The 27,124-nt window shown below is 40.2% G+C and overlaps 1 pseudogene; it reads right to left on the bottom strand.

The window, feature by feature from the left end:
* Positions 1–14,565: 14,565 nt before the first annotated feature.
* LOC120242452 lies at positions 14,566–17,954 on the bottom strand (annotated as a pseudogene).
* Between the last annotated feature and the right edge of the window lie 9,170 nt (positions 17,955–27,124).

Here is a 27,124-nt window from a genome sequence, read left to right on the forward strand (position 1 = left end):
TTAGGATAACTTCCATTGTTTCTGTCTCCCATCATTCATGCTCTTGTGTAACTCTTTCCCTATGAGTAGAGGTTGATTCTACTTACTCTTCTTACGAGTAGAATACAGTAAAAATGATGGGCTGTCATTTCTGAGTTAGGTTAAAGCAGCACTATGACTTCTGTCTTTTTCATTCTCTCTAACTCTCTCTCTCTCAAAGCTTTGCTCTGGAAGAATCCAGGGGCCATGTTGTATGTAGCTTCCTGAAGATGCTCATATGGCAAGAAGCTGATATCACGAAGAGTCAGTGAAGATGTGAGGATTGCTAAGACTCTTGAATGAGCTTGGAAGCCGATTGTCCCCCGTTGAGCCTTGTGATGGTATAATCTGGGCCAACAACTTGATTTCAATCTTGTGAAGGGCCCTGAATCAGAGGCACCTGGGTAAACCATGCCCAGATTCTCAATGCATGGACGTTATGAGATTATAAGCTGCTACATTTCAGTATTTTTTGTTACACAGCAAGAGACAATGGATACACCAATCTTTTAAAAGTGAGATATCTTTGGGACCTAGGGAAATTTTAGGAAGATTTTGGGAAGAGGAGAGGGAGTTTGAATTATAACAACATATAATTCCTTACTGTAGCTTAACCTGCGGTTGCTTACCAGGGCAGGCCATATTGGACAGCTATCACAGAGTGGAAGATGATGTGCTAGGAAATAATAAACATAGGGAAAATTGCCTAAGTACTTAGGGCAGTTGTTTCTAAATTTTTCAACTCCAAGGATGCTTTCTACTTTCCCCAACAGGGACCATATAAAATCAAACTTGTCAAACTCTCATCTAAAACCTTGCAATGGTACCCCGTTGTCCACACAAAGATGCTTAATCCTTCTGGTGTAACACATTATAAGTTACAGTGCACCCATCCCGACTCTTTAGATTCATCTGTTACCAACACCTCCTCAAATTTCATGCTTGGAGCTCCCCAAATGCATCAAAGTCTATAACATCTCTTGCACTTAATTGAGATGATCTTGTGTTCCTGGGAAGTTCTTTACCAATTTCTTTGTAACTCTTCCATTGCCTTTTGTGATTCAGCTGAAGGAGCACACCAGGCAATAAGACTTGTCCTTTGTGACCAACAGAGGTAAATGGCAATTGGAATACATACCATTGTTGTACTGACGTCATCTTTCATATCTCTTTCTTCCTGCCCTTCCTAGTAGTAGGCACCAAACTGAATTGTCCCATCTTTGAATTATTTCACATAGCAACCTATTTCTACAGTTGTCCTTCTCACTTAGCCAAAAGCTTGTAAAGCTGCCTACTAGAGCTTAAGGTCAGGATGACAAAAGATCAGATGTGCTGAGTCTATATCATCCGTATCAAAAGCAGGTCATCTTAACAGTTTTGTAATTTTACAGAGATGAAGACATGGTTTCTGTGTGTCTCTTTAAAATGTTTCCATACCTCCAAGACCCCCCACTGGTGTTTTTGGAACTTCTGGAAATCTTTAGGAGCCCCTCTGGTTTCTAGTTTTCCTCCTAGAATCTGTTGACCTTTTGTGAGTTAGAAAGCAAAAATAAAAATAACAACCCGTATGTAGGCTTCTTTCATACATGTCTTGAATGACTTCTCAGAAGTGCTATAGCAGTGTCTTTTCAACCCATCAGCCTCGATGGTAGGGTTCGTTGTTGTTACCAGTTTCAATATAATACAATTCCAGCTTTGGTGTCAATGCACCTATTTGGCATACCTACAAGATTAAACAGGAACGTCTCATGATCCTTTACAATTCTTATTTAGCAAAAGACTAATATAATGTTAAAAAAAAAAAAAAAGGAAGAAGAAGAAGAAGCTGGTGGCCAAAATGTCCCTAAAAGAGTGACTAGAAGGTTCACCAAAGATTGCTTGGTGTAATACCTTAGTTTCTCCTAAGGTAAAGGAAGATCAAAAGTAGAGGAATGGACCTAGTCCACATAGCTGGTTAGTAGCTGGGCTGGCAGTGACCTCGAGCTTAAAGTCCCAACCAAGGGCTCTGCCAATCTTATTACCAGCTCTCCCCTTTGCCCAGCACTCAATCTGCATGAAATAAAAATTCAATGGGAACTGAGGCAAACAAATAATTTTCTGTTTTATCGGCGAAAGCAAATTGCCTCCATTTTGCTTCAGCTCTGAATATTTGAGACCAGTAACATTTTCACTCTAACATGCAGATATTAGCCTCAAGCCATGCTTCCTTTTGTCTGTTTAGTAGCCCACACACCAGATTTTGGGGTCAAGCAATGTGTTGCAATTGCATGAGGTTGCACTGGCTCACGTTTTCTCTGGGATCCTGCCTTCTGTTCTTGCCATATCCCTTTTGTTTATGAAATCATGGAGCACAACACCACAGCCTGCAGTTAAGCTTGCTGACAGAACAAAAATTGAATCAATCCCTGGGAGCAATAGATTCAAACCCTGGGAACCTCCAGCTCATTCTGGCAGCTGCTAGTGAAGCTTATGCTGTATGTGCCTCACAGGGATATCCCCGGGACATTGCTTTTTAAGAGAAACATTTATAAAAACTACCCACTGTGCAAATATAACATCGCTTAGTGGTTTTCCTACAACTTGTAGGAGCATTGCACAATTCTATGAAGAGAAAGCACTGACTGTCCCTTAAAGAGACCTGCTGAGGGAAACACGGCCCTGAGCAATCAGTCAGGAAACCCAGGTCTGCTGGAGACAAGAATACTGGGGTTCCAATTCTTCCTTGGCTTCCTCTTTCCACTGCTAGAGAGATATCAGACCACGTGGCAAGATTCTAATTTGATAGAATTAGGGATCTCAGTTTTCAGGATTTTAAGAAACAAACAAAACTGTAGGTATATAGAAAGCAAGTAAGAAAGATATAAAGAAATGCAAAGGAGAAAAAAACAAATAATAAGGAAATGTGCTGAAATATTTTCAAATGGATGCAAAGCAATGTAATGATATTGGACCATTTTATACATATTAAGTGAAAATAAGTATATTAAAAATTAATGATCATTTCCACCCGAGTAACAGAGAAGTTAAATCAGAACCCTTACTCATTGGTTTAAATTGGTTTAAACTTAATATCAGTACTTTGGAAAGCAAGCTACCAATATACTGAGAAAAACTTAGAAGTGTTCGTATTATTTGATTTAGAAATACGCTAGTATATTGTTATCTCCCACCAAAAAGATAAGATAAACACAAAGACACTTTATGTCACTTATTTACAATGTAGTCTTTACATAATATATTTTACATTGGGAAAATTAGAATCTACCTTACTACTCAGCAAAAAAAAGAACAAATAATTATTTTATCTGGTACTTCACAGTAATTTAAAAACAGATTCTATCAATGTGTTGTGTGCTATGAGTTGCAAAACACTTTCTCATTCTTCGTCTCATTTTCCCATAGAAAAATCCCCTGAAAAAAAAAAAAAAACACCTTATTCCACTTATATAGAGGCAGAAAATTCAGCTCAGAAATGAAATAACTTGGCCAATATCACCAGAAGTTGGAAGTGGTATTGGCAAGCTCTACATTTTGTTGTTTCCAGTGACATGGAAATAACAGTGGAAGGCACTTATGGATCCAGAAAAGTCCATTGCCAAAGAAGAGTGAAGAAGTACAAGAAGGTGCATGAGAGTATTTCATAAGTGTTAGCAAACCAGTGGATTATTTATCTGGAGTGGGGTAAAGGACACCTCACAGGGAATCCTGTCCAAAATGGGCAGGTCTGGAAGCCAGCAGGGAAGAGAGTAGAGATGAGTGGAGAGTGAGACACTAAATGAAGTGACCAGGGCACACTGAAGAGAGAGGATGGCTTGTTGACAGTTGAACTTTGGTCCCGCCTTATTCTATTCAGGTTGCTGTAACAAATGACCATAAACTGGGTGGATTAAACAGCAAACCTTTATTTCTCTCAGTTGTGGTGGCTGGAAGTTTGAAATCAATGTGCTGGTGAGAGTCAACTTCCTGGTTAGCAAATGGCCATCTTCACATTGTATCTTCACATGGCAGAGAGCAAAGAGAAAGAATGAGCTCTTCTCTTCTACAGCAATGCTAATATGGAGGTTTCATCTTTGTGACCAAATACCTCCTTAAGATCTCACCTCCTAGTGCCATCACATTAGGGCTATGGTTTCAATGTATGAATTCTGAGGAGATGCAAATATACAATCCACAAGTTAGCCACCAAGATCTCTTCTTCCTTCTACAATACTTGAATTTATACGGGGCACGTGACAAGACCCCATTTTCCAACCACCCTTTCCGGGGTGGGAGTCAAAATGTGATCTCTCCCCAGTGAAGTGTGAGTATATAGAATGTGTGTGTCTCTAGGTGTAAGCCTTATGATTGAGGATGTGACTTCTCCCCACTTTCTTTTCCCCCAGGTTGAAAGCTAGGCAGGTTAGAACCACAAGGGAAGGGGTCGCAGAATGACCTTAAGGAGCAGTGGGCTGGCAGCTGAAATGCTCACCTAGGTCTGTCATGAGCAAGAAAAATGTATCACTCTGTTTTCTAAGATACTTCATTTTTTTAAAACATTTCAGCAACTTTGTCTTATTCCAATGAATACAGGAAATCGCTAATATTTACACCATATGATCACACCAATTAAAGGCTTGGATTTCTGCTGGAATACTGACTCCAAGGTAAATAGGATTATTATTATTTTATGGGTGAAGAAAATGAGTCTAAGGTTATACAAGAGACATAAATGTCATGGAGAGGAGTAAAATCTTGAGTATTTTGTCAAAGTCTGTCCATGCCACTCATTAGAATAAAACTTTTTGGGGGTGACTCAGTCCATTAAGGGTCCAAATCTTGATTTTGGTTCAGGTCATGATCTCACAGTTTGTGGATTTGAACCGCACATTGGGATCCACATGGCTTATATTGAGCCTGCTTGGGATTCTCTCTCTTCCTCTTTCTTTCTCTCTCTCTCTCTCTCTCTCTGTCTGCCCTTCTGCATTTGCACTCTCTCTCTTTCAAAATAAATAAATAAACTTAAAAAAATAGAACCTTTAATCTTGCAATGCATCATTTTCTTCTTCCACAAAATAGGTTTCTGATAGAACAGAATACTGTTCTGATACTGGGGAGTATTCAGTGAGATAATACATCGAAAGTGCCTGGTATAAAGTAAGAGCTTGCCCAGGGCTGAATCTTGATCTCAGTACCCGTGAGTCACTGAGATAAGATTTACACTCAGTTCTCTAAACTCCAAAACTCATAGTCTTGTCACCAGGGAACAAGCTCTGGTGCCCAGATATAGTTCTCCTTCCTGCTGTTAGTTTCATGCCTTTAGAGCATATATTTCCCTTCTTTCTACACCCAGGGATGCTCTAATTCTGGTGTATTTTGTGAGGCCATCGGCTTGATATTATATCTGCCAGTGAAACTAACAGCAGTTGTAAAGAAATACAGCTTCTTGCCATTAGAATGACTTTTCTCTGTATCCAGGGAAAGATGTTTCATCCAGTTAATGCACAATGCAGTTACATAGGTCCTCGAGTCAAAATACTCCAAAATGCATATTTTTAAAATAAAATAGTTCGGATGTCATACTTTTCTCTACAGTACGTTAGAGCTAAATGTGTAGCAGTATTTTGTCTTTGTTTTCTTGTTCTGAGGTTACTTCTCTTTCTTCCTAAGTATTCATCTATTGGCTGTTCATGATGATGTTTTCCCCCCTCTGCAAGCAAACCAATGTGCCTAGGCAAAGACCTGCACTTTAAAGAAATTCACTTCAAAAACATAGATATATTTGCCTGATGACAGTTTCCCATTTTATGTTTAGTTCTTTAGTTTCTTAACAGAATGCTTATCATTATCAATGAAACAAATCAGGCAGCCTTCTCATATTTTTCGAGGACAACCCTAGCTGTCAGAACTTGCTACAGAGATGGAAACATTTTATATCTGTGCTGACCAAGATGGTAGCCATCAGTCACATATGGCTGCTGAGTCCTTGAGATGTGGCTTGTGTGACTGAGGGGCTGAATTTATAATTATAATATATTTCATATATATAATATAATTATATATATTATATATGATATAATATAAATATAATATATTTCATTTAATGGCAACATTAATAGCTACTGCATCGGCAGAATATTCATTTTTTAAAATTTATTTTAGAGAGAGAGAGAGAGCACAAGTTGGGGAGAGGAAGCAGAGGGAGAGAAGAAAGAATCTCAAGCAGGGTCCATGCTCAGCACAGAGCATGAGCATGGGGCTAGATCCCATGACTCTGGCTCATGACCTAAGCTGAAATCAAGAGTCGGTCACTCAACCAACTGAACCACCCAGGTGACCCTCACAGAACACTTCTAAAGTTTAGACACACACAGTCCAATAGAAATATGAGTCACGTATATATTTTCAAATTTTCTAGTAGACACATTTAAAAAGTCGAGGGAGAGAGATGTGGATAAACGTTATTGTAATGATATACTTTCTTACATCATCACATGACCCTGTAAAATAAAATAAACAAGCGATTAACATTAAAATTTCATTAATGATACAATTAACTTTTTTTTTTGATGCGGAGTCTTTGGACATCTTTTGGCTATTTTACAATTTCAGTACATCTCAACTAACTAGTCATTTCAAGTACTCACCAGACACATTTGGCTAGTGGCTACCATACTGGGTAGGACAGCCCTTTCCCATTAAAATTTACACTCTTTTGTGACAGAGGTCTATCTTTTTCATCAATAAATCTCTTGCTCTCAGCTCTGTGCTGGCTCATAACATACCCTTAATAAATATGTGTTTATTGACTCTTATTCACAGTGATCAATTCTCATTTTGGATTTACAGGTAAACCAAAGACTGCTTACAAAATATAGGAAGGCTCTTATATTATCTCTCCCATTTAGAGTTAACTCTTTTTTTTTTTATAAGTACAGATCTTCCTCGATGTATGGTGCAGTTACATACCAATATACCCATTGTAAGTTGAAAATATCATTGTAAGTTGAAAATGTACTTGGCAGACCTAACCAACTGAGCATGATAATTTAGATGAGCCTGTCTTAAACCTGTTTAGGACATTTACATTAGCCTACAGTTGGGCATAATCATTTACCACAAAACCTATTTATAATAAAGTGTTAAATATCTCTTGGTTTATTGTACTCTGCACTGAAAGTGAAAAACAAAACAACTCCATAGGTACAGGATGGTTGTAAGTGCATTGGGTGTTTATCCTCATGACAGCATGGCTGACTGAGGGCTGTGACTCTCAGCGACTGCGTGGCATCACAAGGAAGGATCACACAGTATATTGCTCACTCAGGAAAAGATCGAAGTTCAAAATTGGAAGTACTGTTTCTAACTGAAAGCGCATTGCTTTCACACCATCGTAAAGTCAAAATCAAAATCATAAATTAAACCAATGTAAGCTGAGGACTGTCTGTACCTAACAAATGTTATGCTCCATGATCAAGGAAATGCTTTAGAATAGAAATGAGCAAACTTCTTGTGTAAAGGGCCAGCTAGTAAATTTGAAACTCTGTAGGTTATACAAGCCCTATGGGTAAGTACTCAGTTGCTGCTCTAAGGCAAAAGCAGCCCACAGACAATATGTAAATGAATGGCATGGCTGTGTTCCTACAAAACTTTATTTACAAAAACAGGAAGCGCAAAGATTTTGCCCTGTGGGGTATATATTTTTAAACCTTTGCTTTTTTTTTTTTTTTTTTTACAAATAGTTTATTGTCAAATTAGTTTCCACATAACACTCAGTGCTCATCCCCACAAGTGTCCTCCTCCATGCCCATCCCCCCTCCCCCCACAAACAAAAAAACAAAAATTTTGTCAGCATTCAAGAGTCTCTCATGGTTTGCCTCTCTCCCTTTCCCCCACCATTTCCGCCCTTCTTCTCCCCCTTGGTCCTCCGTCAAGTTCCTCCTAATCCTCCTATACGTGCAAACATATGGTATTTGTCCTTCTCTGCCTGACTTATTTCGCTCAGCATAACACCCTCAAGGTCCATCCATGTTGCTACACATGGCCAGATTTCATTGTTTCTCATTGCCATGTAGTATTCCATGGTATAGATAAACCACATCTTCTTGATCCATTCATCTGTTGATGGACACTTAGGCTCTTTCCATGTTTTAGCTATTGTGGAGAGTGCTGCTATGAACATTGGGGTCCATGTGCTCCTATGCATCAGCATTTCTGTATCCCTTGGGTAAATTCCTAGCAGTGCTATTGCTGGGTCATAGGGGAGTTCTAGTGTTAGTTTCCTGAGGAACCTCCACACTGTTTTCCAGAGGGGCTGTACCAGTTTACATTCCCACCAACAGTGTAGGAGGGTGCCCGTTTCTCCACATCCTCGCCAGCATCTAGAGTTCTCTGATTTGCTCATTTAAGACACTCTGACTGGAATGAGGTGGTATCTCAGTGTGGTTTTGATTTGTATTTCCCTGATGAGGAGGGATGCTGAGCATCGTTTCATGTGTCTGTTGGCCATCTGGATGTCCTATTTGGAAACCTTTGCTTTTTAAGCTCTGTATTTTAAATTTACTTCGTTTCTGAAATTTCTAATATAGCACTACATAAACTAGAGGTGATCAATGTGTAAATGTTTACTAAATTTGAGCAGACAATACTCTTAAAAAAAAAATCAATTCATGGACACCTGAATGGCTTAACCACTGGATGAAGTCCATAAGCATCTGACTTCAACTTAGGTCATGATCTCACAGGTCATGAGATCAAGCCCCGCGTCAGGCTCTCTGCTGACAGCTCAGAGCCTGGAACCTGTTTCAGATTCTGTATCTCCCTCTCTCTCTGACCCTCCCCTGTTCAAGCTCTCTCTCTCTCTGTCAGAAATAAATAAAACATTAAATAAATAAATAAATAAATAAATAAATGGATGCATTGAGGGGTGCTTGGGTGGCTCAGTTGGTTAAGTGTCCAATTTCAGTCCAGGTCATGATTTCAAGGTTTGTGGGTTCGAGCCCTGCATTGGGTTCTGTGCTGACAGCTCAGAGCCTGGAGTCTGCTTAGGATTCTGTGTCTCCCTTACTCTTTGCCCTACCCCCACTGGTACTCTGTCTCTCTCTCAAAAATTAAATAAAACATTAAAAAAAATAATAAATGTAAAAAAAATTTAAAAGTCGGCATATATTGGAGACACCTGACAGACACTGCTCAACCAGGTGATCAAGTTTAACATCAAGAGCCATAAATCATATCGATAATGCATATTTTTGGCATGATAAGATGAAATAGTGTTTTATCTCTGTTTTCCCTCCCAGTAACTCAGAACCTGGATCTTATCATGGAAAAACCACAGATAAATTCCAGCATAGGAATGTCTTGTAAAATATCTGACCAGTACTCCTCAAAGTATCAAAGTCATCAAAACCAAGAAAAGTCTGAGAAATTGTCACTCTGAAAAGAAGCCTAGGAAGATATAACAACTAAGTGTAATGTGGAGTCAAGAATGAGATCCCAGGAGAGGAAAGGAACATTATAAAACAAACAAACAAACAAACAAACAAACAAAAAACTGAAGAACTCTGAATAAACTGTGAGCTTTAGTTAATAATAATGTACCAATATTGGTTCATTAATTGTGACAAATGTACCATACTAATTAGTATTATAAGATCTTAGTGATAGGGGACATTAGGTGTAGGATATATTGAAGCACTCTGTGCTACCTGCCTAATTTGTCTGTAAATATAGTTTTCTAAAAATATAGTCTATTTAAAAACAAATAAAGAGGAGTGCCTGGGTGGCTCAGTCAGTTAAGTGTCTGACTCTTGGTCTTGGCTCAGATCATGATCTCATGGTTTGTGAGTTCAAGCCCAGCATCAGGCTCCATGCTGACAGAGCAGAGCCTGCTTGAGATTCTCTCTCTCCCTCTCTCTCAGCCCCCTCTTCACTCACTCTCTGTGTCTCTCAAAAGAAATAAACTTAACAAAAAATAAATAAAATACAAATAAATAAGGAGCAGATACTGGAGTGTTAATTGCAAAAAAAAAAAGCAAACAACAAAAAACCCCACAAATGACCAAACATAAGCAAGATTCACTAGAAAAGAGGAAAAGCACACAAATTCCCAGTAGAATGAACAACATGGACAAAGACATAAAGACTTAGCATCTTCCATGGCTTGTACTTCTTCCTACAGGTAGGGAGAAACATGGAAAGTTTTGAGGTGAGGGTGGGGTAAACATGACCAAAATTGTATCTTAAATGTGAAAAGTGGTGGCCAGATTAGAACCAGAGGTAATTATTAGGAAGCAGTGAAATTGATAGTAGGGGTTGCTTATACAGTAAAACCTTGAATTGCAAGTAACATGTCCTGTGAGTATTCTGCAAGATGAGCAAACGTCATAAATAAAAGTTAACTTGATAAATGAGCGACCTCTTCAATACAAGTAGTGTGTGATGCTGAACTTCACATGATCACAACTGAGCCATTCGTTCTCGAAATTCGCTTTGATATACAAGTGCTTTGGATTACAAGCACGTTTCTGGAATGAATTAGGTTTGTGAACCAAGGTTTTACTATATTTGGTTCTGTAATGGAGTAACATTTGTAACTTTAATCTACTTTTGACTCTTTAAAACTAACGTCTAGGTGGAGCCATTATATACGGGCTGAGAGAGGCCCCAGGAGAACTCAAGTCAAAATGAATTTGTTCCAGTTCTTTTTTTTCCTTTAATTAATTCATGGTAATGATATTGAGAATGAAGGCTTTCAGTTTTGAGAACTGTGCTAGGGAACTGCATGAAGTTTACACTGTGAATACCAATTATGTTCCATTTAATTCACCCATTTTACAGATGAGTAAACAGAGGCTCAGGGAGATTATGTTACAGGCCCAAGGCCTAATAGTAAGAACTCAAATCTTGATACAACATGGTACTATCGTCGCCATAGCAAGTATCATGATTAAAAGCAATAATACCTTCTTGTTTAAGTGAGGGATGGTTAAGGTCATTATTTTTGTTTCAAGGACTCTCATTAAGGGCTAATTGGCCATACACAGACTTCTGAAAAGGAAGCATGTCTAAACTAGGATGTGGAGCCAATGCCCTAGCAACTTCACAGGAGATCTTGAAAAGATGTCATCCTGGGTTACCAGACAATACAAGGTTATCTCAGTATTGATTACATTACCACAGAATTGGAAAGAACCTGTGTGTAAAAAACCTATTTATTAAGTGTTGAGGCAAGTGTATTAGTTTCCTGTGGCTATGGGCACAAATTACCACAAAAAAATGATGACTTAAAGCAACAGAGATGTATATCTCGAATTCAGGAGTCAAAAACTCCCAAATCCTGGTGTTGGTTAAGCTGTCCTCCTATTGAAGGTTCGAGAAGACACTCTTTCTTTGCCTCATTTAGCTTTAAATGGCACCAGGCGTTCCTTGGCTTGGGACTGAAAAACCCTAATCTTTGCTTCTATTTTGCTTTCTATTTCTATTCATACAGTCTTCTCATTTTCTTTCTGAATCCTTGGTGTGTCTCTTACTAGGAGTCTTGTCACTGGATGTAGGGCCCACCTAAATCCAGAATGAGTTCATCTCCAGGTCCGTAGCTTAATTACATCTGAACATACCCTTCTTCCAAATAAGGTGACATTCACAGGTCCCCAGAATTTAGACATACCTTTTTGGGGCCATCATTTAAACTCATTCATCCAAAAATTTTCATCTAAGATTTCATAATTCTATGAATTTCAGTTTTGCTTTTAAAAAGCAAGATTGTTCTCTCCCTCTCTCTCAAAAATAAATAAACATTAAGTATTTATTTTTAAAAGGGGGGTGGTGCCTGGGTGGCTCAGTTGTTTGAGCATCTGACTTTGGCTCAGGTCATGATCTGGCTGTTTGTGGGTTCGAGCCCCACATCGGGCTCTGTGCTGAGATCTCACAGCCTGGAGAGCCTGTTTCAAATCTGTGTCTCCCTCTCTCTCTGTCCCTCCCCTGCTCATACCCTGTCTCTCTCTCCCAAAATAAATAAATATTAAACATTTTTTTAAAAGCAGGATTGATGGGATAAGCATTTACCCTCTTTACATCATGTGGCAATAAACACCACCATTCATGCTCTAGACCTTGCCCTACTCATGATTGTATTGTATACTGGGGTATGGGTTATAATTTTAGAATGAATTTCCCATACTTTACATCATTATCAAGCTAGAAATTTTCGCTCATGGTTGGGAGTAGAATGGAAGGCTTTTCTTCTTTCCACCTCAAAAGCAATTTCTGACCTACAGAAATCTAAAACCTAAAAACAATGCATGTACCTCTTTTTTTAAATTTTTTATTTATTTCTGAGAGAGAGAGAGACAGTGCGAGCAGGGGAGGGCCAGAGAGAGAGGGAGATACAGAATCTGAACCAGGGTCCAGGCTCTGAGCTAGCTGTCAGCACAGAGTCCAATGCGGGGCTCTACCCCACGAACCGTGAGATCGTGACCTGAGCTGAAGTCAGACACTTAACTGACTGAGCCACCCAGGTGCACCTCAATTTAATAATCCACAAAGGTTTGAGAAGGAAGCAAGAAGAGTCCAGGAACTATTTCCTGTATTTGAGAGAGCATGACTGAAATTCTCCCTTTACCCAGAGACAAGAGGTACAGGACAACCGAAATGTCAAGCTCTTCTGCTTTTGGCTGGAAGAGAATGATATCAGTGAAGTAACATTGGCTTCCCTCCTGAGATCCCAAATGGTGGCTGGAAATCGTAAAGATGCTGTCTTTGTTCATTAAAAAAAAAAAAAGACTGGTCAGAATTGTCCAGAATACTGTGCCCACATGTACTCTGTCATGGGCTTTAGCATGAACTACTGTATGCTGGGGCAGACAGGACACTGGGAGAAGCCATGATGAAATACAGTAATGATGTCTGTTCCTCACTCATGCATCATATTGAAGCACAATTTCATAAACTATCTGGATTAGTGATATTTTCTCCCTGTCTGTGCCTCCTAATGTCAACGATTTAAGATACCAAGAAACAGCTGCTCTGTACCCTAAAGACTGAGGACTTCACACAGAACATTTTTAGTGAAAATGGCTTCCAATTATCTTGATAAAGATATATTAATTTTATCTTGTAAGCCAGTCAGGATAGAGGATTACTATGGGGATCCAGTTTCAACATGAAAAAGGCAAACTTAGAGACAGGAGTCCATATATCTCTCTGTTCTAATAGCTATTCAGACAACAATTCTAACATCAAACAACATTGGAGAGAGATGGCCATCAGATGATAAGAACAAGATTTTCATAGCTACCGCTAAGTGAGGAATCTTAACAACTTTCTGTTGACGCACAACCGAAGATGCAGACTTTATGTAGCATGTAAGAGAAGAGCTTGGGTCTCTCTGTCTCTCTGTTGTTTTACCCTGGCAACAGGAATTTAATCAGTGCTCTGTGCAAGCCTGGGGCTTCAGACATGTATTGTTTCCATTCCACCTTAGCACTGACCGTAGTCTTCTATCCCCGACTCATTGCTCTTAAATACAACTTCCCCAGAATGTTGGACAGCATGGGTCTTGATGACATTTGCCTCATATATACATGCCCTGGAAAGCACTGCAAAGTAGCATGAATCTGTGGCTAAACAGGAGGTGTCTGGAGCCATGACTTCATGGTGCGAATTTGCTGAAAGCTGGTGATTGTCCAGTTAATCTGATTGTTACCAACAGAGCAAACAGATACCCGGTCTCAACTTGAGAGTACTGGGCTTCACATTTAAAAATAAAGTTTATTTATTTATTTATTTATTTATTTATTTATTTATTTATGGTGTGAGAAGAGGAGGGGCAGAGAGAGAGGAAGAGAGATGAAGCAGGCTCCACACTCAGTGCAAAGCCCGCCACAGGGCTCAGTCTCACGAACCATTAGATCATGACCTGAGCTGAAATCAAAAGTCAGAGGCTTAACTTCCTGAACCATCTAGGTGCCCCCAGCTTCACATTTTTAAAAAAAATAACAGGTCTATTGACATATAATTCCATATCATCCAGTTTATAGTTTAGTGCACACTATACCGTGGTTTTTAGTATATTCACAAGTTTAATATATTCACAAAGTTGTGCATGGATCGCCACCATCTAATTTCAGAAAATTTTTTCATCCCTAATAGAAATTCTATAAATATTGGCAATCAGTCCTTATCCTTCCTGTTCCCAGCTCTGGGCAACCATTAATATAGCTTCTGTCACTATGGATTTGCCACTTTTCATTTATATGGAATCGCATAATATGTGACCTTTTTTGTCTGGCTTCTTTCACGTTGCACGGTATTTTCAAGGTTCACTTATATTGTACAAATATCAGAACCTTATTCCTTTTTATGACTGAGTAACATTCCTTTATACATACACAGGCATACCTCAGAGGTATTGTGGGTTTCATTCCAGACTACTTCGATGAAGTGAATAATGCAATAAAGCCAGTCAAATGAATTTTTTGTTTCCCAGTGCATATGAAAGTTACATTTATACTACAGTCTACTGAGCATGTAATGGCATTATGTGTAAAAACACAATGCATGTACCTCAATTTAAACATACTTTATTGCTAAGAAACGCCACCCCTCATCTAAGCTTTTAGTGAGCCGTGATCTTTTTGCTGGTAGAGGGTCTTGCCTCCCTGTAGATGGCTGTTGATGGGTCAGGGTGGTGGTTGCTGAGGGCTGGAGTGGCTTTGGCAACTTCTTAAAAGAAGACAACAGTAAAATTTGCCACATTGATTGACCCTGTGTTTCACAGCTGATTTCTCTGCGGCAGGCTTCTGTCAAAACTGTAGCCAATCCTTCCAAACTTGCCACTGGTTGATCAGTGAAACTTGTGGAATATTCGAAATCCTTTGTTGTCATTTCAATCATCTTCACAGCACCTTCACAAGGAGTAGATTTCATCTCACGAAACCACTTTCTTTGTCCACAAGAAGCAAATTTCGTTAAAAAATTATTAAAATTTTATCATAAGATTGCAGCAATTCTGTTCCATTTTCAGGTGCCATTTCTGATTTCTGTTTCTCTTGGTTTTGATTCTGGTTTTCTTGCTGTTTCTATCACATCTGCAGTGACTTAGTCCTCTGAAGGCTTGAACCACTCAATCCATGAGGGGTGGAATCAACTTCTTCCAAACTCCCATTCATGTTGATATTCTGACCTCTTCCCAGAAATCACCAATGTTCTTACTGGCATCTTAGAGAGGTGAATCCTTTCCAGAAAATTTTCAATTTACTTGCCCAGATCCATCAGAGGAATCACATTCTGTGACAGCCATAGCATTATGAAACACATTTCTTTCTTCGAAAGTCAAAATGACTCCTTGATCCATGGGCTGTAGAATGAATGTTGGGTCAGCAGGCATGAAAACAACATGGATGTCATTGTACGTCTCCGTCTGAGCACTAGGGTTACCCGGTGCATTGTCAATGAGCAGTACTATTTTGAAAGGATTTTTTTTCTCCCCTAGGCAATAGATCTTGACAATGGTCTTAAAATATTCAGTAAACTGTGTTGCAAACAGATGTGCTGTCCTCCAGGCTTTGCTGACCCATTGATAAAGCACAGGCAGAGTAGATTTAGCATAATCTTTAAAGGCCTTAAAGACTTTCAGAGTGGCAAATGAGCACTGGCTTCAACCTCAAGTCAGCAGCTGCATCGGCCCCTAACAAGAGTCAGCCTGTCCTTTGAAGCTTTGAAACCAGGCACTGACTTCTCCTTTCTATCTATGAAAGTCTTAGATGGCATCTTCTTCCAATATAAGGCTGTTTTATCTACAGAGAAAATCTGACATTTACTGGAGCCACCTTCGTTAATGATCTCAGCTAGATCTTCTAGATGATCTGTGACAACTTCTGCACCAGCACTCGGTGCTTCACCTTGCACTCTAATGTTATGGAGACGGCTTCCTTCCTCACCCCATGAACCAACCTCTGCTAGCTTCACACTTTCCTTCTGCAGCTTCCGCCCCTCTCTCAGCCTTCACAGAACTGAAGAGAGTGAGGGTCTGGCTCTGGATTAGGCTTTGGCTTAAGGGAACATTGTGGCTGGTTTGATCTACTATCCAGACCAGTAACACTTCCTCCATGTCTGCAATAAGGCTGCTTCCCTTTCTTATTATTGGTGTGTTCACTAGAGTAGCACTTTGAATTTCCTTCGAGAATTTGTCCTTTGTATTTGCAACTTGGCCAGCTGTTTGGTACAAGAGGCCTAGCTTTGGGCTCATCTTGGCTTTTGACATGACTTCCTCACTAGGCTTAATAATTTCTAGCTTTTGATTTAAAGTGAGAGATACATGACACTTCCTTTCCCTAGAATGCTTAGAGGCCACGGTAGAGTTCTTAACTTGCTTAATTTCAATATTGCGTCTCAGGGAATCAGGAGGCCTGAGGAGAGGGAGAGAAATAGGGAACAACGGGTTAGTGGAGCAGTCAGAACACTCACAACATTTATGACTGAGCTCCCCGTCTTCTATGGGTGTGCTAGTGGCACCCCAAATCAATGACAATAGTGACATCAAAGATCACTGACCACAGAGCACCATAATAAGTAATAATGAACATGTTTTAAATATTGCAAGAATCACCAAAATGTGGCAGAGACACATACTGTTTCCAAATGCTGTTGGAAAACTAGTACCTATACAGTTGCTCCAAAAAGGGGTGCCACACAACTTCAATCTGTAAAACATTATCAGCAAAGCTCAATAAAGTGAAGCATGAGAAAACATAGTATGTTTGTATATGTACTCTACGGTTTCTGCTCAATTTTTTTCTTTAAACCCAAAATTGCTTTTTCAAAAATCATCTGTTTAAAAAAAAAGAGGAAAGGAAACAACTCTCTCTGTGAGATTTTGCTGCCTCCTCCCCACACCATCAGGCCTGGGCAGAGCCCCTGTCTTCTCCATCCATAGAGCTTTTGTAGTCTGAGCCCTGGAAGCCCTTAGGATGCCCAGACTGGCCTCAGCTGACAGTTAAGAGAACTGTTTCTCTCTTAGCAAAGGGACAGAGGACAAGTTGCTCATGAAGGAGTCTCCAGGGTGGACAAGGAGGTTATGGGCTTGGTCTGCCAGAGAGAAACCAGGAGAGTCAGACATGGTTTAATGAACTGAAAACTGGCAGGAGGAGCCCAAAGAAATTCCAGGCCCCCTGCCCCATGGCCCACTTCTGAAGACAACTTCATGGGCTGGAGACATTCTGAGGGCCACCTTAGGGACATGGGCTGAAGATGGAAGACCACATGAGGAAAGGAGCCCGAGTCACTGTCACCTCTGGAGCGGAATCATTCTGCTCACTTGGCTTGAACAGGGACATGTTGGCTCCCCAGAAAATCCATAAAATTATAAACCTCTGCCAGTTATAACTGATTTTTCCTGACTTAATGGGATTGGAACCAAGCCTCTTAGTTAATACCTTTGGGGGGACCCTTTACTCTTGGGCTCCTGCCTGCTGGAGGTGACCACACACAATGGAGAGGGAGCAGAGGAGAGTCCCTGGGACTTTTGTGGGCAGAGTCAGGCTTCCCTGCAGCAAAAGGAAACTTTAAATCAGGAGAATGAATCTCACTCAGGGATGGGGCCCTGACCACTGCTCTGATTTGATCTTGTACGTAGAAAGGGTCATGGCCCAGCCTTGCTTTGACCCCCTGAGGCTTGCCATAGGGCCACGGGGATCTAGTGAGGCCATCCTCCAGGCTTCAATCAACCCTTTCCACTGGACTGTATCAGTGAGATCACTTTCTATTTCAGAGCAAAGTTAAGGGAAACTGTCTTCTAGAAGCTGGCTGGCCTCTACCTCCCCCAGCCCAACTGATCTGCTCTGGTTGTCAGGCACCTGTTTACCTTAGAGATGGAACACTCCCCAGGGTTATAAGCTGCCTGTTGAGACCCACAGGACACTGGCCCTCAGAGGCAGAGCTATGGAGCCCTACATGGCCATGGCGGGCCTGCTACCTGCCTTCAGACCTGCTTCCCAGCAGGTCCTGGATCAGCTGTGGGCTGCTCTGCTGGGGATTTCTGAAGGCTGGAGGCACATTCCAGGTCCCTGTGAGTTTCCCTGGGAGATCCTGATATATACCGTGGTATTGGTTTTGATAGTAAAAGGGCGACACATTTTTAGAAGTGTCAAGGCACTGGGCAAAAGATGTTCTGCCCACACTAAAGTCTGTGGAATATGTCGTGAGACCATGGGACCAAGGATACAAGCTGATGAAGCCCTAGGGCCGCCTGGGGTGGAGGCTTATCCTCTCCCATTACAAACCTTGTGCTTATCGGCAACAAATACAAACCACAGTAGGCTGTCACTTCAGGACACTGTTGACTTTCTGGAAAAGGCTCAGAAGAGGCAGCTTTCCCAAGGGTCTGGTGACACACCCATGTTTAGAGCATCAGCGACGGATGGAGAACAACTTCAGAGGAAAATAAGGGATGATTTGAATGTGAACGCTCATGTTCCAGAAACACCAGAACTGCTTGCCCAAGAAATTGCGAGGTGGAGGCAGGACGAAGAGGCTGGGGCAGTGGAGAACACGGCTAGAGCAGGCCCTGAAAGCTAAACTTAGCCAGTTAGCATCAATGACCAAAAACCTGCTGAAGACCATTCCCTGACCTGACCTCCTTGGAGATCATTTGGGTTATGTCAACTGGGAAGTCAAGCAAAAGAGGGAAGTGGAAAATGGTGATCATTCCATCTATCAGTCAGAGGTTGATCCCAAGGGTGACACTGATGATGTTGATTTCAATGGGTCCCTTCAAAGTACTGAAGAGAAAAATCAGGAAATAGCCAGACAACTGTGGGAAGAAAAGCAAATGAATGAAGAGCTTACAAGACAAAGAATCAGTCTTCAAGCTGAAGAAGCCTCTTTGCAGCATGAAAATTCACAGCTTGAACGTGAGATTCAGCAGCTGAGTTGGAAGCATCAAATTCTGCCTGAATTATATCAAGGAAACATCACACAACTTCAGAGAAAATTGTCTGAGGAGGAAACGTGCTGCTTTGAAATCGAAAAGGAACTTTCCACCACGTGTAGAAACATGAACTCCATGTGTCAGATTCGAAACGTATACAAGACAATGACCGAATACATGGGAGAGAACTGGAGAGAAACACCTCCTGCTGTTGGAAAGGATCCTCTTCCACGAGAAAATAGTGCAGGGAAGCTGGATGGCTGCTCTGCTGACAGAGAGTCACCTCCAGGAGCTTAGGAAGGAAAATGATCACAACAGGCAAATCCTAGCCAACACAAAGTCCAACTTCCAGTCTTTCCCAAGTGGCCCTTGGCCTCCTACTGCACCACTGGCAGCCCACAGATGCCCAGAAGTGTCTTCGGGGGGCCCACTGGATCATCAGCACCCCTAGGAAGGAAAAGAGTCAGGCCATGAGGACCCAGGCATCCGGCGATACCTGCAGATTTGACTGAGCTCAAGGCAGCCAGGGCCTGAACTCTCACAACCACCGTACAACCTCTGCATGTGTTTTCTGTCTTTATAAAGTAATTTTGATTGATCTCTTTTTGATTTAGATATTGTATTTAACTAATGCTAAAATTGCTCTTATTCAAGTAGAGGTAGCATTACAATTTTCATGTAGCATTTTCCTAATAAGCAAATGTAATTCTTACAAATATACTATTTCCACATCATCAGCCCTCTAGAATTAGATAATATAAATATTGTATTTTGATTTAAATAAGAGGTCCAAGGGCACCTGTGTGACTCAGTTGGTTAAGTATTGCACTTTGACTCAGGTCATGATCTCACGGTTTGTGGGTTCGAGCCCTGCTTTGGGCTCTGTGCTGACAGCTCAGAGCCCCAAGCCTGCTTTCAAATTCTTTGTCTCCATCTCTCTGCCCCTCCTCCACTCATGCTCTGTCTCTCTCTCTGAAAAATAGGTAAACATTAAAAAAAATAGGAGTGCCTGGGTGGCTCTGTCATTTGAGCGTCCGACTTTGGCTCAGGTCATGATCTCATAGTTTGTGAGCTCGAGCCCCATGTCTGCTCTGTGCTGACAGCTTAGAGCCTAGAGCCTGCTTTGGATTCTGTGTGTGTGTGTGTGTGTCTCTGTCTCTGAGCCTTCCCTGCTCACACTCTGTATCTGTCTCTCAAAATTAAATAAACATGTTTTAAAAAATTAAAAAAATAAATAAAAGGTCCACTATTACTTTAACCATTGAAATTTGGCATGGATACATTTAAAATCATAATGACCATTTTTATATATTATTTTTGTATGCCATTTTGAAACACATGAGCATGTATTAGAAGCCTGCAAAAGTAATTTAATGTTACTTGAATAAATGTTGACTATTTTAAAAAACAATTGGGAAAATGTTTTAAAAAACAACAACACCTCATTCCAACTTCATGATGTTTTTATTAGATTAACCCTAAATTCTTAGATTAATCCTATTTGGTATCAAGTTTAAAACATCAGGCAACTCTTTTTTGTATGTATATAAGTTAACTGGCTTGTGTATATACACATTGTGTGAGCAAGAATTTTCTTGTTAACAATGTTTTTTAAGAAGTTTTCAGCTTTATTTTTATATTTTCCTCTGTTACTGACATACCAAGAAAAAGTGTCATGTATCTTCATTGTGTGTGTGTGTGTGTGTGTGTGTGTGTGTGTTTGCCATCAAGGGAAAACTTTTCTTTTAACCATATACAACTTAGAAATGCCAAATAACAATGTCTTACACAAAATTTAAAAGTTTGAGAAAATAACAAAATCATAAAAAAAAAATTGGCTGCAAAATTTAAAGTCCTCTTCCCGTAAATCACAGTGCTCTCAATGGCACCTATCATGGTGATTGCTTTCCAGCTTTTTAATTTATAGGCCCAGATCCATCAGAGGAATCACTACAAAATGCATTTCTTGAATAATAAAACCTGAAAGTCTGAATTACTCCTTGATCCATTAGCTGCAGAATAGATGTTCTGTCAGCAGGCAAAACAAAACAAAACAAAACAAAAGTTATCTCATCGTACGTCCCCACCAGAGCTTCTGGGTGATCAGGTGCATTGTCAATGAACAGTAATGTTTTGAAAAGAATCCTTGTTTCTGAGCAATAGACCTCAACAGTGGGCTTAGAATCGTCAATGAATCACGTTGTAAACAGATGAGCTGATTTGTGGTTTTATTTAGAGAGCCCATGCAGAGCAGATTTAGCATGATTTTTAAGAGCCTTAAGGATGGTCAGAATGTTAAACATGCATTGCCTTCAACTTGAAGTCAGCGGCTGCATTAGCCCCTAAGAAGAGAGTCAGCCTGTCCTTGGAAGCTTTAAAGCAGGCACTGACTTCTCCTCTGTAGCTATGAAAGTCCTGGATGCATCTTCTTCTGATCATAGATGGCTTCATCTGTATCTGTGGTTTAGTGGGACCATCTTTGTGAGTTAGTTTTGAATAACTTGCTGCAGTTTCTATAGCAGCACTTGGTCCTTCATCTTGCACTTGATGCTCTTGCACGTGACATCACCTTGCACCTGAAGGCTTCTTTCTTTCAACCTTGTGAACCAACCTCTGCTAGCCTCAAATTTCTCTTCTGCAGCTCCCTCACTTGTACTGAGGCTTTAGAGAACTGAGGAAAGTGAGGGCCTCACTCTGGGCTAGGCTTTGGCTTCGGGGCTTCCTGTGTCTGTTTGATCTTCTATCCAGGCCAGTAAAACTTTCTCCATATCTGTGATAAGGCTATTTCACTTTCTTATAATTGGTGTGTTCAGTGGAGTAGCACTTTTAATCTCCTTCAAGACTTTTCTTGAAAAGAAAAGTCAGCTGTCTGGGGCAAGAGGCCTAGCTGTCAGCCTATCTTGGCTTTCAAAGTGCCTTCTCACTAAGCTTACTCATTTCTAGCTTCTCATTTAAAGTGAAATAGAAGCATACCTTCTTTATGTATCCTAGCTCTCTCTCTTTCCTCAGGCCTCTCTACTCAATGTAAGTTGAAGCCAAAGTTCATTAGTATTCTGAAAGTTTTAGAGCCTTTAAAAATTATGCTAAATCAGGGCACCTGAGTGACTCAGTTGGTTGAGTGTCCGACTGTGGCTCATGTCAAGATCTCACAGTGCTTGGTTTTGAAACCCGCATTGGGCTCTGTGCTGACAGAATCCCGTTCTGGATTCTGTGTCTCCCTCTGTCTGCTCCTCCTCTGCTCACATTCTGTCTCTGTCTCTGTCTCTCTCTGTCTCTTTCTCTCAAAACTAAACATTAAAAATTTTTTAAAAATATACATGCTAAATCTACTCTGCCTGTGCTCTGTCAATGGAACAGCAATGCGTAAATGAAAAGCACACCTGTTTACAACATGGTTTACTGAATATTTTAAGCCCACTGGTGAGATTTGCTGCTCAAGAACAAAGATTCTTTTTTAAATATGTCTGCTTATTGACAAACCAAGAACTCTGATGAAAATATGCAATGAGATTTATGTCATTTTCCTGGATACTAACATAGCACCCATTCTGTAGCCCATGGATCAAATAGTAATTTTGACTTTCGAGCATTATTATTGAAAAATACATTTTGTAAGGCTATACTTGTCATAGATAGAGTTTCCTCTGATGGATCTGGGCAAGTTAATTGAAAATCTTCTGGAAAAGATTCACCATTCTAGGTGCCAGTATGAACATTAGTGATTCCTAGGAAGGGGGTCAGAAAATTGACACGAACAGGAGTTTGTAAGAAGTTGATTGTGGTTTGAAGAGCAAGATCTCATTGTTCTAAGGAACTGCAAATGTGGTGGACATAGTGAGAGAACTAGACAGGAGAGAGAGAAAGTGGGGGAGGGGCAGTGAGAGAGGGAGACACAGAATCTGAAGCAGGCTCCCGGCTCTGAGCTGTCAGCACAGAGCCTGACGAAGGGCCTGAGCCCACAAGCTGTGAGATGGTGACCTGAGCCAAAATTAAGAGTCAAACGTTTTAACCAACTAAGCCACCCAGGTTCCCAGATGTTTGTCTTATTGTTGTTTTTTAAGTGATGTTCTTGACCATTTCTTTAAAGTTTGTATTCGTTATCATGTGTAGTAACTGATATCTGCTCATTTAGCTTAGTGGAAAGCTAATGATTAGACGGAGATCTCTTTCAATGCTTTGAACTAGGGAGTCTTCCAGTTTTTGGTGAGAGGCTCTGCTAGGTCTGTCTTCAATGGCCTGAGAGGCAGTCTCCCTTAGCCTTCACTTCCTGATTGTGAAGAGCCTGGGGAGGCCTTAAGATTTTACCTCTGACTAGCATCATACCCTCAGGCAACTGCGGTATTAAACCATCTTTACTGCAACTCTGCGGGTTAGCGCTGTTCACAGAGACTGGGTTTTGAGTCAAGCACTGAAAGTAGACTTTCAAACAATTCTCTAGAGCTTTTAGGGAGTTCCAAACTGCTTTGGCTTCTCCAGTGCCTGATACATTACTTGATTCACAGCTACCACAGTTGTGAGACAATTACTTTTTGAAGTTACCTTGTCTCTGGGGGGGACAGTGATGAGATAATGGGAAGTTCAAGTACTATAAGGCTCACTGGTTTTATTAAAATTCAGCTATTTTTCTTGAATGAAAATCTCTTGAATTGTTGCAAGCCTTTAATTTCTACAATTCATATTGCTTTTACAGGGAAGAGACTTTTCAGAAATCTTTACTCGGCCATTTGGAAATCAAGCCCTTCTGTTTCACCTTTAATGATCATTACATAAATATATTCCATTTGTATATCATGCTAGCTTTTACAAAAGACCCTCACCCATTTTGTGTCCTTTAAATTTTTGATTTATGAAACATTTTAAACACGAAAGTAGAGAAAACAATATATTGGCTATATTTGTACCCACTTCCCAGATTTAACAGATGTAATATTCTGCCATATTTGCTTCAGATTTATTATTTTTAAGGAAAGAAATACACTTATTGTCTTTATTTTTCCCCTTTTTAAAATATTTATTTATTTTTGATAAAGAGAGAGAGAATGAGTGAGAAAGAGAGAGAGAGCAGGAGGAGGGGCAGAAAGAGAGGGAGACACAAAATCAGAAACAGGCTCCAGGCTCTGAGCTGTCTGCACAAAGCCTGACATGGGGCTCGAACTCACGAGCTATGAGGTCATGACCTGAGCTGAAGTCAGATGCTTAACCAACTGAGCTACCCAGACACCCTCAATTTCCCCTTCTAAAGAAATTACCCCTCTGTTGTGGTTGACATGCTAATGCTAGCCATATTTGTGTATGTTTGCATATGACTACATAAATAAAACAGGTATGTGTGTATATCTATATCTACATAATAGTTTTGTATCTTCTTTGGACATTTTACTTTTATATATTTCTTTTTGGAGCTAGTTTTCCTTCACTTTGGCATTATCCTTTTGACATTTACCTATGCTGATATATGTAAATCTTCTGTTTAAAAGAATGATATTTCATTTAATAATCAACTGCAATCTATGTATTCAGTCCTATACTGATAACAGTTTGGCATAGAGGCTGTGAATGTGGGCCCTGAAGCCAGAATTTCTGGGCTATAATCTGTATTAGGTTACTTCTATTTTCTTTGTTATTTGGGGGAAATGGTTTTACTGCTATGCCTTGGTTTACTTATATGGGTCTAACAATAGTACATACACACAGAGTCATTTTGAAGATTAAATTACATAATACAAATGAAAAGCTTAAAAGCGTTCTTGGGAAATCATAAGTCCTTGGCAAGAATTAGCTCTTATTAAAAACGATGCTATAGGGAACACTTTCATGTGAACCTCGTAACATTTCTGCATTATAGCATAGGAAATACCCAGCTCAAATGGATAGGACCGAGGTGCATTTCTACCAATATTACCCATATCCTAATCATATATTGATGTAATCAGCCAGCCAGCCTAGGAAAAAGTATTTACCATGTATGCATTCAACAAAAAAATTTAGGTCCAAAATATACATCTTCTAAAACCTTCTATAAGTTGTTAAGAAAAATATATATCTATTTCAAAAATTGGGAAAATAGGTGTGAGCAGAAAATTCACTGAAAAGGAAATCTGCAAGACCAGTAGAGTCAGGGAGGCCAAGTGACTGACTAATAGTTAGACAACCTGCAAATAAGTGACCCAGTATAGATTTAATGTACATCTTCCAAAATCTGCCCCCAGGTTTTCTCAACTACCACATTTTCTTTTCTTCCAATTAATCATGCAGTTGCTAATCTCTGCTTCTCTAAATGATGTGTAAAAGAAGTGCCTTCCCTCTGCTTTTGGTGTGTCCTTTTATTTAAACAAAAACATTTTTCCCCCTAGGAAGATGTTCTCTCTGAGCTGAAATAAGCTAAAGCAACTTGTAACACATGGTGTGTTATCCATGGATGTGTGCATGTGTTTAAAAAATCTGTGTAGTTGTTTCTACAAACGTATGAATGTAACAGGTGTCCGGGCACACATGTGTTTTTCAGAGCTACTGCTGGTAAAAGAGTTGATGTAAGTGATCTCCTTTCAGAATAGCAACGCGGCTAACACAGCTATTTATTTCCATTCACATTTACTGAAATGAAATGGACATTTGGCAACTTGACTTGGAATAACCAGAAGTTGGTATGCTCGCGGGCTTCTGAAATATAGGTGGGAAAAACGTCTCCTATCTAATCTTTGACATTCTATGTTCCAAGAGAGTTTTATTTTAACCCCGCTCTTAATTGCCCTTCAGTATAAAAATTAATTGTGTTTTCCACTAAAAGGCCAGTGCGGCTTAAGGTTGCTCTAAGGTCTTGGCAGCCAATGCATCTTCTGTAAATGGCTTGATTGCCGTCTGCGGAGAGAAGTGCTGGGAAAGATGTGCTTGACCGAGGCTATACATTACAGTCCAATTAGTGTGAAGATCACTACATGAGTCTTTAACTTTATCTAGTAACTGTCGGAACTTCTAATAGAGACCACAGAGAGAATGGAGAGGAATTTAGAATCCATTCTCTCTGCCAGGCAGAAGGGGAATAACTTTTGGCTATATACCAACGAATAACCAGGGGCATTTCTCTCAATTTTTCTGTCCTCTAGATACCTCTATTCCCCCTAAATTAAGAGTTAAGAACAAAACCCAGAACCCTCAAGGTGCATATTAGTATGGACAGTACCAAGTACAACAGCGGTTCCTAGCAAGAGGTCTAGAGTCAGGGACCTTGGTTGGTATTTCAGGCTATCTGTGTTGGGTTATTAAAACTCTGTAAGCCTCAGATCCATCAGTTAATAACAAGAATGCTAACGGCATATCCTTCATAGAAGTACTAAAATTAAGTAGCATCTTGACTTAAAGAATCCTAACTGACAAGTACTAATCAATTTGAATATTATTACATTATTATTGAGTATTAAAGGAAAATAATGGTCCACATGGGCTCCAAAATCAGGATACCCAAACTAACTCATCACAATCATTCATTATGCGGCCTTACGAAGTCAGCTTCCCAGTCTTTTTTTTCTCTTCCCTCATTCTCCTCTGGTTGTTGGGCATTTTCTAGACCCACTTGAGTTCAACACTCACTTTGTGGTAAAGCTTTCATTACAGGAATTCTCTAACGTCCATCATGGAAGGGCTGGCTCCACCCAACCCATTCCTTGTGAGGATTACTTGTCAACACCGCCTTCCATCAGTGATTCTTCTTATCCCCCTTTCCCAAAGGGTTATCTTCCACCTGGACAGCCATTGGAGGTTGAAGCATCCACCTTTCATTCTTGGTCTCTCCATGCTCCTGTCTTATGGATCCTTTGTAGGCTTTTTCATCTCCTGTTGGAAACACACCTACTTCTACAGACAATAGGTGGAGAATATCGTTACCTCATAGGATAGATTTAGTAATTCCTTTTCTTGATTGTCCTCCTTTGAGAACAGAACCTTCCCTTCTCTGGCACCTCCAAAGGCATAGGAGGAGTGGAAAATATGAAATAAACTCCCAGGTGAGTTGCAGGAAATCAGACACTTCCCCTTAGGCACCTGTGTTTCTATGCAGAGGAGACTTCTTAGTGGGCCGGCATACTTCTGCTTAACAGCAAAATTTGGAAGAGTATCTTGAATACTATGCTGACCAAAAGTCAAGTGTGTTTGCTCGAAATCTGTGTGTTCCAGGTTTATCAGCATTGCAAACACATACTTTAATGA

Source organism: Hyaena hyaena, unplaced genomic scaffold (assembly GCF_003009895.1).
Source record: "Hyaena hyaena isolate Hyena2069 unplaced genomic scaffold, ASM300989v1 scaffold_307, whole genome shotgun sequence".
Lineage (NCBI taxonomy): Eukaryota > Metazoa > Chordata > Mammalia > Carnivora > Hyaenidae > Hyaena > Hyaena hyaena.